Source organism: Rhinolophus ferrumequinum, chromosome 2 (assembly GCF_004115265.2).
Source record: "Rhinolophus ferrumequinum isolate MPI-CBG mRhiFer1 chromosome 2, mRhiFer1_v1.p, whole genome shotgun sequence".
Lineage (NCBI taxonomy): Eukaryota > Metazoa > Chordata > Mammalia > Chiroptera > Rhinolophidae > Rhinolophus > Rhinolophus ferrumequinum.
The window spans coordinates 78,850,697-78,860,430 of record NC_046285.1 but is presented as its reverse complement, the minus strand read 5'-3'; positions in this window follow the sequence as shown (position 1 = coordinate 78,860,430).

Genomic DNA, 9,734 nt, shown 5'->3' with positions numbered 1-9,734 from the left:
TCCGGGTCATCTCCTTAACTTCAAGCCATAATCACCCATCCCCAGTTATAACAACCCACACATTCACGCTGACGATTAATACGGCCCACCGTTTCTTTTTGTTTACAGATTCCTTGATTCAGTGATTTCTCCCTTCCTTTTTCTGCAGAAGGAAAAAGAATAGGGGAGTGAAATACACATTTAAAAATCATTTATGCTAATTTAAAAGTTCTCTGAAACAGATTTGAATATAGGATTTAACATGGGTGTACAACAGAACTGTGCTTAGATAGTAGCAGTGTAAGTGCACGCGCTGCACTTTGTTGGCACCGTATCAGTAGTCAAATCTAAATCGTGATCGTGATTCTTTTCCTGATTCCAGTCCTGGCAGGTAGCGGTGCCCTTTGCAAAGGGTAAAGTGATTGCTGCCTGCCGATGCCTTTATCACAGCCATTCTTCACCCCATCTTGGCTGACAGTTCATCTCACTAAGTAAAGGAAACCCACTGATAACTAAACGAGGCAGGCTCAATTGTGAATCTATTAATACATGAAAAAATAGACCTCTGTATGTGGAAGGATGCTGTAGGACGTTGATCTTAACATTTTACAAATTCTATATTTTTATTTTAAAAAGGTTATATTCCAATACCTGCTTTTAAAATGTTTTTAATGTCCCATGAATAACTAGTGGGTATGTGTGTTCATACCTGCCAAAAACCTTCCTAGAATGCAAAACAGAGCTATGGACAACAGTTTGAGGGCAAGAAATCATCCCAAATGAAATGAGTGAGAAGAGAAGGTCCAGGACCTTTAAAAGATCATTTCCTTCGGGGCGGTCTCCTTGTTCTTTGTGTAGCGTTTATTACTAGCTTGTGATTCAGTTATCTACTGCTGCAGGGTAAACCATCCCATATGTTACAAATATCAATTTAATATTTCTCACAATTCTGAGCATTGGTTGGGCGTGGTTTTGTCTGGGCTTACACAGTTATATTCAGCTGTAGTAGGGGTTGGCAAAAATATCTGTAAAGGGCCAGATAAAGCATATTTTAGACTTTGTTGCATATTCTTTTTTGTTATCTATTTATTTATTTTACAAACCTGTAAAAAGCAAAAGCTATTTTTAGCTCAAGGGCCTACATAAAAACAGGCTGAGGGCCAGATTTGGCCCGCAGAGTAGGGTATGCCCACCCCTGACCTGGAGAGTCAACTGAGCTGAAGGTCCAAGGTGGCCTCACTCACGTGTCTGGGAAGTGGTGGTGCTGGTCACTGAAGGCCACGGTTCTCCTGGAGTGCCCTACTGGAGAGGAGAGGAAGCTTCTCACCCTCCACGGGTACGTTGTCAGTCTGTGGAGAGCATCCAAGAGAGTGGAGGCGGCAGCTGTCAGACTTGTTAGGACGTAGCCTGGGGAGTCAAACAAAATCACTATGCCACATTTTGTGGATTAGAGGAAACCATGAGGCTAACCGAGATTCAAGGGCAAATCGACTCCCTCTCAACGGGAGGAGCTGCAGATGTTATGGCCGCAGCTAGCAGAACTGAGTGGCAGATTTCTCCTCTGTGCACCACCAAGGGAGATCAAGGGCTGGTGCTGACTTTGACATTAGATTGTCTCTCAGCACCTTATTCAGGTACCTTCAAATGGAGTCATAAAACGGAATTTATAATCTCTGATGACAGCTATTGTTCTTACTCTCCTTTGCCCATACCACGCCAGCCTGCTTCTAATTCTGTGAACACTCCCTCATTTCCCTCAGTACTTGATTACAAGTATCTCTGCCATGAGGTCATCAGTTCCCTAAGAGAAGAGACCACGCCCTACCACTCTACCTTGCTGGGATATATTAATATCTTCAATAGACATGTACCGAATTTCATTGACGAGCCTTACTGAGGTTTGAAGTCAGGTTATTTGCTTACTTTACAAAAGCAAAACTAAGTTCAGAATCTAGCACTACCTACAAATCCCAAAAGAACAGTGTGCATCAAAGAGTTACATCTCACATTCAAATACTATCTCATCAGATGATTAAACTTCTTAGCAGTTTTCCAAACATATAATCAAGATTTAGGAAGCAGTATGCTTAGTAAGTTTGAACTAGTAACTGCCTTTAAAGACTATAACATTTAAACTCTAGATTTGTCAGCAGATGAAAATCAAAATATAACAACAGTCTGTAATATATACTGTGTATGTTCCAAAGTAGAAGTGATTCTGGAGGGGTTTCTAATCTATAGTAAATGTTGCTACTAATTGCTCAGTTGAATTTTTTAATACGTTTTCTCCCAAATCTCATTGTAAGTCTGTCTTCTTCCACTTGACGGAAAGCTTTGATAATTTATTTGTTTAGTAGCAGCTGGGGTGCATTTCTAATTGATGATTTGTTATGTTCCTTACTTGACTACCCACATTTTTCATTCTCTTCAGCATTTTCCTCCAGTGTCTCCTGTTTTGCTGAACGAGATAGATGGTGATGCTTTTGTGCAAATGCAGACAGTATTTCCATCTCTCCTCTTCTTCCTTCCATCACACTACAGATGCATGCAGGACTCATGCGAAGTAACATGTATGTGGCACTCAAGCTTTAAGTGTACTTGCGTGTGCTCTATTGGTTGGTTTTTAATACATAAGTCCTGTGGGACGACCTCCATTTGGCCTCCATTTGGGATGACCTCCATTTGGTGGGGAAACTGACGAACAAATGTCCCAGAATACCTCAAATTTAATGTGTGCATGTCAGCCTCAGTAGCTTCCCATAAAATCTGTTTATTCTCTTGGATTCCTGATTTGGTTAAAGCAGCCCCATTTATCAGTTACCCAAGGTTGACCCTCAGTTCTTCCTCCTCTCTTACTTCACATGTCCAGTCAGTCACCAATATCCTGCGCTTGGTCTCTCTCTCTCTCTCCCTCTTTTTCTCTGCCTCCCTTCCTCCCTCCCTTTCTAAGACCCTTGACCTTCTGATTCTTCCTCTACTCCTCAGAAAGCCTCATCCCTTCCCTGGCTTTGTGCCAGAACTTTCTTGTTAAAAGCAGATTCTGATTCAGTATGTCTTGGATGAGGCATGTGATTTTGAACTTTAATAAATGGATTGGTGATAGGATACTGCCGGCTGGTAGACCACACTTTGAACAGCAGGAGTCCAGAGCTGCACTAATAGAACTTTATGTGATGGGAAAAATGCTCTCGATTTTCCAACTCCATAGGCACTAATCACTTGCAGCTATTGAGCAGTTGAAATGTAGCTAATGAGATTGAGGACCTGAATTTTTAATTTTACTTAATTCAAATTAAAGTAGCCACGTGTGGCTAAGTGGCCACCATGTTGAACAATGCAGATCTCTGTATATCCTTTCCCATCCTTCAAAAGTCAGTCCTCAGGACTAGGGACATAATTTGTGGAGCCTGGTGCAAAATGAAAATTCAGGGGCCCTTGTTAAAAAATTATGAAGAATTTCAAGACAGCAACAGCATTGGTAGAAAAATTGACAAAGTATATGAATAGGTAATTTACAGAAGAAGAAATCTGCATGGTCAATAGATACCACAAAAGATGCACATTTTCATGGGAGTCAGGAAAATGCAAATTAAAGCTACAGTGAGATACATAATGTTAAATAAACTTAGTTGATAAAGCAGTGTGGCAGGGTTAAGAACATTCTAAGTCCTTTGTTGTCACTTCAGCAGTTTTCACAGCATCTTCACCAGCGGTAAATTCTATCGAAATAAACCATTTTCTTCATTCGTAAGAAGCAACTGCTTATCCATTAAAGTTTTATTATGAGATTACAGAATTAAGTCACATCCTCAGGCTCCACTTCTAATTCTAGTTCTGCTATTTCTACCACATCTCCAGTTACTTCCTGCACTGAAGTCTTGAACCCCTCAAAGTCATCCATGAGGGTTGAAATCAACTTCTTCCAGACTCCTGGTGATATTGATATGTTGATCTATTCCCATGAATCACAAATGTTCTTAATGACCTCTAGAATGGTGAATCCTTTCTAGAAGGTTGTCAATTTACTTAGATCCATCAAAGGAATCACTGTCTATGGCAGCTATAGCCATATGAAATCTATTTTTATTTTTTTTTTGACTTTCAATTTTGGTTGGCTCCATCTGATTTAATTGTTTATCTGATGGAATTATTTAATAATCTCTTCTTAACATTACATGAAGAAGTATTTTTGGAATTCAACATAAATAACAAGATAATTCAGCCAGACAAAACTAAACACATATAAATAAACCATATGCTTAAATACCATATGCTTGCTTATACCATATACTTAAATCTATGACTACATTGACTAGTAATTCACTTATGCATAAATGCGCAAAGAAGGAAGCAATGCTGAAACATTTCAGCTTGTATTTTACAAAATAGTTTTTAAGTATTTGACATAGTTTAGTAATAGTCAAGAAAAATAGTCTACCTGGTTTGGATGGTTTATTAGTTTTCTAGGGCTGCTGGGAGAGCATGACACACGCTGGGGAGCCTAAACAACAGAAATGTATCTCTCTCAGTTCCAGAGGTTGGAGTTCAAGGTAAAGGTGTTGGCAGGATTGGTTCCTTCTGAGGCCTCTCTCCTTGGCTTATAGATGGCTGCCTTCTCCCTGTGTCCTTACATGGTCTTTCCTCTTTGTGTGTCTGTGTCCTAATCTTTCTTAAAGGACACCAGCCAGATTGGATTAGGGCCCACCCTAATAACCTCATCTTACCTTAAGTACCTCTTTAAAGTTCCCTGTCTCCAAATAGAGTCACATTTGGAGATACTGGGGGTCAGGACTCAAGTATGAATTGGGGGCAGGGCACAGTGCAACTTATAATGAATGGACAGTCTCCTCAGCCTTCCTTCCTTTGGTATATTAACACATACGAGGTCTGACAATTCAGTTCGCGAACTTGTTGCAATGATGCTGCTAACCTTTTATGATATCAGAGGGATTATTCATTATGAATTTGTACCAACTGGACAAACCATTAACCAAGTTTACTATTTAGAAGTGTTGAAAAGGCTGTGTGGAAAAGTTAGACGACCTGAACTTGAAATGTATTTCTTAAATAATAAAAATTGGAAGTCAACGTTACTCCTTGATCCATGTGCTATAGAATAGATGTTGTTAGCAGGTATGGAAGCAACATTAATCTCGTTGTACATCTCTGTCAGGGCTCTTGGGTGATCAAGTGCATTGTCAATGAGCAGTGATATTTTTAAAGTCATCTTTCTTTCTGAGCAGTAGGTCTCAACAGTGGGTTTAAAATATCCAGTAAACCATGTTGTAAGCAGCTGTGCTATCTTCTAGGCTTTGTTGTTCTCTTTGTAGGGCACAGGCAGAGTAGCATTAGCGTGATTCTTAGGAGCCCTAGGATTTTCAGAATGGTAAATGAACATTGTTTCACCAGCTGCATTAGCCCCTAACAAGAGAGTCAGCCTGTCCTTTGAAGCTTTGAAACCAGGTATTGACTTCTGTCTAGCCATGAAAGTCCTAGATGGCATCTTCTTTCAATATAAGGCTTTTCCTGCTACATTGAAAATCTGTTATTTAGTGTAGCGGCCTTCATTAATTATCTAGCTCTTCTAGATAACTTGCTGCAGCTTCTATATCACTTGCTGCTTCACCTTGCATTTTTATGTTATGGAGATCGCTTCTTTCCTTAAACCTCAGGAACCACCCTCTGCTAGCTTCAGACTTGTCTTCTATAGCTTTCTCACTTCTCTCAGCCTCATAGAATTGAAGAGAAGTTAGGTCCTTGCTCTCGATTAGGCTTCAGCTTAAGGGAATGCTCTGGCTGGTTTAACCTTCTGTCTAGACCACTAAAACTTTCTCCGTATCAGCAAAAAGGCTGTTTTGCTTTTTTATTATTCGTATGTTCACTGGAGTAGCACTTTTTATTTCGGTCAAGAATTTTTCCTTTGCACTCACAACTTGGCTACTTGTTTGATGAAAAAGGCCTAGCTTTCAGCCTGTCTTGGCTTTTAACATGTCTTCCTCACTAAGCTTAATCATATCTAGCTTTTGGTTTAAGGTAAGAAACATGAGACTCTTCCTTTCTCTTGAACACTTAGAGGCCACTGTAGGGTTATTAATTGGCCTACTTTCAATATCGTCGTATCTCAGGGAATAGTGAGGCCCAAGGAGAGTGAGAGAGATGGGGGAACGGTCAGTCTGTGGAACAGTCAGAACACACACAAGTCTTATATGGACGTGGTTCATGGCACCACAAAACAATGAGAAAAGTAACATCAAAGATCACTGATCATAGATCACCACAACAATAATATAATAATGAAAAGTTTGAAATATCGCAAGAATAACCAAAATGAGACAGAGACACGAGCAGAGCAAATACTGTTGGAAAAATGATTACTCAACGCAAAATCACTACAAACCTTCAATTTGAAAGAAATGCAGTATCTGTAAAGGGCAATATTGTGAAGCACAATAAAATGAGGTGTAACTGTAATAAAGATTGAAAAAGCAGAAATTAATGATTGGAAAAGGAAAAATAAATGAACTGGTAAATTAATATTTGGAAAAAGTAAACTAAATAGTTCTTTGGGGAAAAAAATAGACAAATTACCAGCTAATCTAATCAAGAAAAGAAAAAAGAGAAAATATACAAAACAGGAAATGACAAGGAAGATATAAGTATTGAAACAAAAGGAAAATTTAAACATTTAGGAGATGACGTTGCATAACTTAATGCAAATACATTTAAAAACCTAGTTGAAATAATATCCTTGGAAAATAAAAATTTCCGAAATTGTCCCTAGTAGGGATAAAAGTTTAAACAAATCAATTTTCATGGAAGAAATAGAGAAAAACCTACATTCCCATGTAACTAAAACTAGTTGAATAAATGATGGTATATACAAACCATGGAATACCATGCAGCAAAGATCTCTATGAACTGATACGGAGTGTTTTCAAGGAATAGTAGATGAAAAAGAGCAAGGTATAAAAGAGTATATTATAAACGTTTTTGTATGGAAAAGGGGAAATTAAGGCTAGATATACATTTGCTTACTGTTTAAAAAAAACAAAAAAGACAGATGAGGAGGATAAACCAGAAACTAATGAAAATGTTGAAAATGAATGAGTGCAACTTCTCTGAGCTTACCTCTTTATACATTTTGATTTTTGAACCATGAAAATGTTTTGCATATTAAACCAACAAAAATGTAAAAAGCAAACCCTAATATTGAACACAAATAGCCACAAATTAACCTAATTAATGAAACTATGATATTCATATCATAACTACACAGAAAAAATACCTAATTCAACTAACTTTGGAGCACAGTACTCCCTTACTAGAATGTATTTTAAATGCAAAATGAATTGCAAAGAAATACTGATACTTTCTTAGTAGGTTTTTTAAAGATATCAGTGAAGAACTTCTGAAATTATTTTGTAAGTATTATAGGTTAAAGAAAATTATTAGACCAGGAGGTTTTTTTCTCCCTCTGGGAGAAGGGTGATACCAGTTGGAATAGGAGAAGTTTAGGAAGAACCATGATTTTAAGAATTTGATTTGATTTGAATTGGAGATAGTGGTATCAACTCATAGTTCTTTAAAATTTTTACTTTCTAGCTCTGTCTCCTGCAAAAGCCTAGAAACAATAACATTCCAGTAACATTGGGCATACCTAGTATGCAGATGCTAATTTCTAAATACTATTCTCCACTGAAAGGAACCCAGGTTCTTTGGAGAAATGGCTGATTCCAAGTCTGGGATATGGGAAGCACACTGTCAGTTGGAAACACTTGTGCACAAAAGTGTGGAAGTGCTCAAAGTTAATGGGGACATGTGAAAGGATATAGGAGCCAGCTTAGTTGTTCCCACTAGCCAAATCTGTGATAAGTTGAACATCAAAGAGAATAATGATGGTAATGGATTACATTATCTTGAGTCAGGAAAGAACCCATGAGTCCATAGCGACACTCAAAATAAAGGTGGTGATAGAGGTGAGGTTTCTTCTTTCAAAGCCTGCCAGTTATTAAATATAGAAAACAATGATAGAATTAGAAAAATCACCATTTTCCAACCACCATTGTAATAATTTAGGCAAGGATCATCAATGGATGCTAAAATTATTAGGTGAAAGATTGTTTGAGGATTATTGCGCAATAGGAGATTCACACATTATCACCCACAAATTATTTATGAATTACAATATAGTACACACACACACACACACACACACACGCACGCACACATAATGTGTTGAGAGTAAACCTTCAGTAGTCCAGAAACAGGAGATCTTCAACAGTAACCTTCATCGGGAGGAGAGACTTCCATCTGTCTTTGGGTATGATGTTTTGAACGCACCTATCTCTAGAGACACAAGAGTATTGTTCCTGAGGGATACTGAGGCTACCAGAGTAGAGAGGGTTGGGTTGAGAAGCTAATCCATGTGCTTTATTTTGTAATCTGGTATCTTGCCACAGAGTGGTATTTAGCAAAGCCAGTTGAATTGTGTCTTCCACAGGACAAGGGATTATTTTCCATATTGGGATTTAGATTGTGCTCTGTTTCGTTCTTATCACTGGGGATGTGTATATGTTGTTCTTTGTGAAGTAGCACACAAAGACTCAGGAGCAGAACCCTAAAGCTGCAGGAGAGAGACACACACCTGATCTTTCTCTAGGACTTTGAAGAAATGACCTGGACGTGGTCCATTTTGGACAGAGTGGATTGTGGATACATACAGCCATTAAGATTCCATCCCTGGAATGTGCTGATATTGGCTGCTCTTATGTTATAATCGTCCTAAAGGTTGGGAGCAGGTAGAGCTCAAGGTAACCATAGCCCTGGGGGTTAGGGTCAGGATTCTTTTGAAGGGAAACATAATTCCACTGGCAATAATCCATCAGAATAGTAGTTATAAATTACTGAGTTGCAAAACCTGAGGAAGGAGGAGGGGCTGGAACTAGAAAAGAAGGAGAACTTTTTCCTGGTTTGGGTCCTCATTGAGAATTAGGCGTGAACCTTGAGGCATCAAGATAGTTGGGAGCTGAGCAGGGAGGCAGTCAAGGCAGGGTCCCACTGGAGGGTGGCATCTCTCAGATGCCACTTCTAAGAGCAGTTGGAAGTGACTACCTACGTGAAGCTTCCCTGCCTGCCCTTGGCAGCTATGCTGGAGGGATTAAGGGAAGGACCTGTCTCAGGTCTTAGTAAAGGGTAAAGCACTGCCTCTCCCCTGAGGGCAAAGTTGAGATAGCAGGCATGTCCCAAGTTAGCCCAGATACAAAAGTATTTTCTGAAGGCTATAATCAGGCATAAATTCTATATAAGTTGATAAATTAATGTAGTATGTACCCATTACTCATGCGTTGTACCTCCCCATTATAATAGGTCCACAATCTCCTGTCAGTACTGAAATCCCAACAATTTTTAAAATAAAATTTTTTCATAAGTTTGCAACTACAACTATGATCTTATTTGGTGGCAAAACTTGACTAGAATTTATGTGAGATTATTTATATTATTTATTTATCTCACTTGATTTCTGAATATTTGTATGATTTGCTGCAGAAAAAAATTGATGTTTGTTAATAGGGCACTGCCTCCGAGTTCTCTTGACAAGCTGCATGGCATGGGCCCCATAATTCTGAAAAGGAAAAATCTGAAAACCTTTGAATTCCAAAACCTGTCCAGTGACAAAGGATAAGGAATTCAATGGAGATAAGAGAATTGTATCTGCATTAACTTTCATCCAAACTGGAGGAGATCTGCCTCAGGGC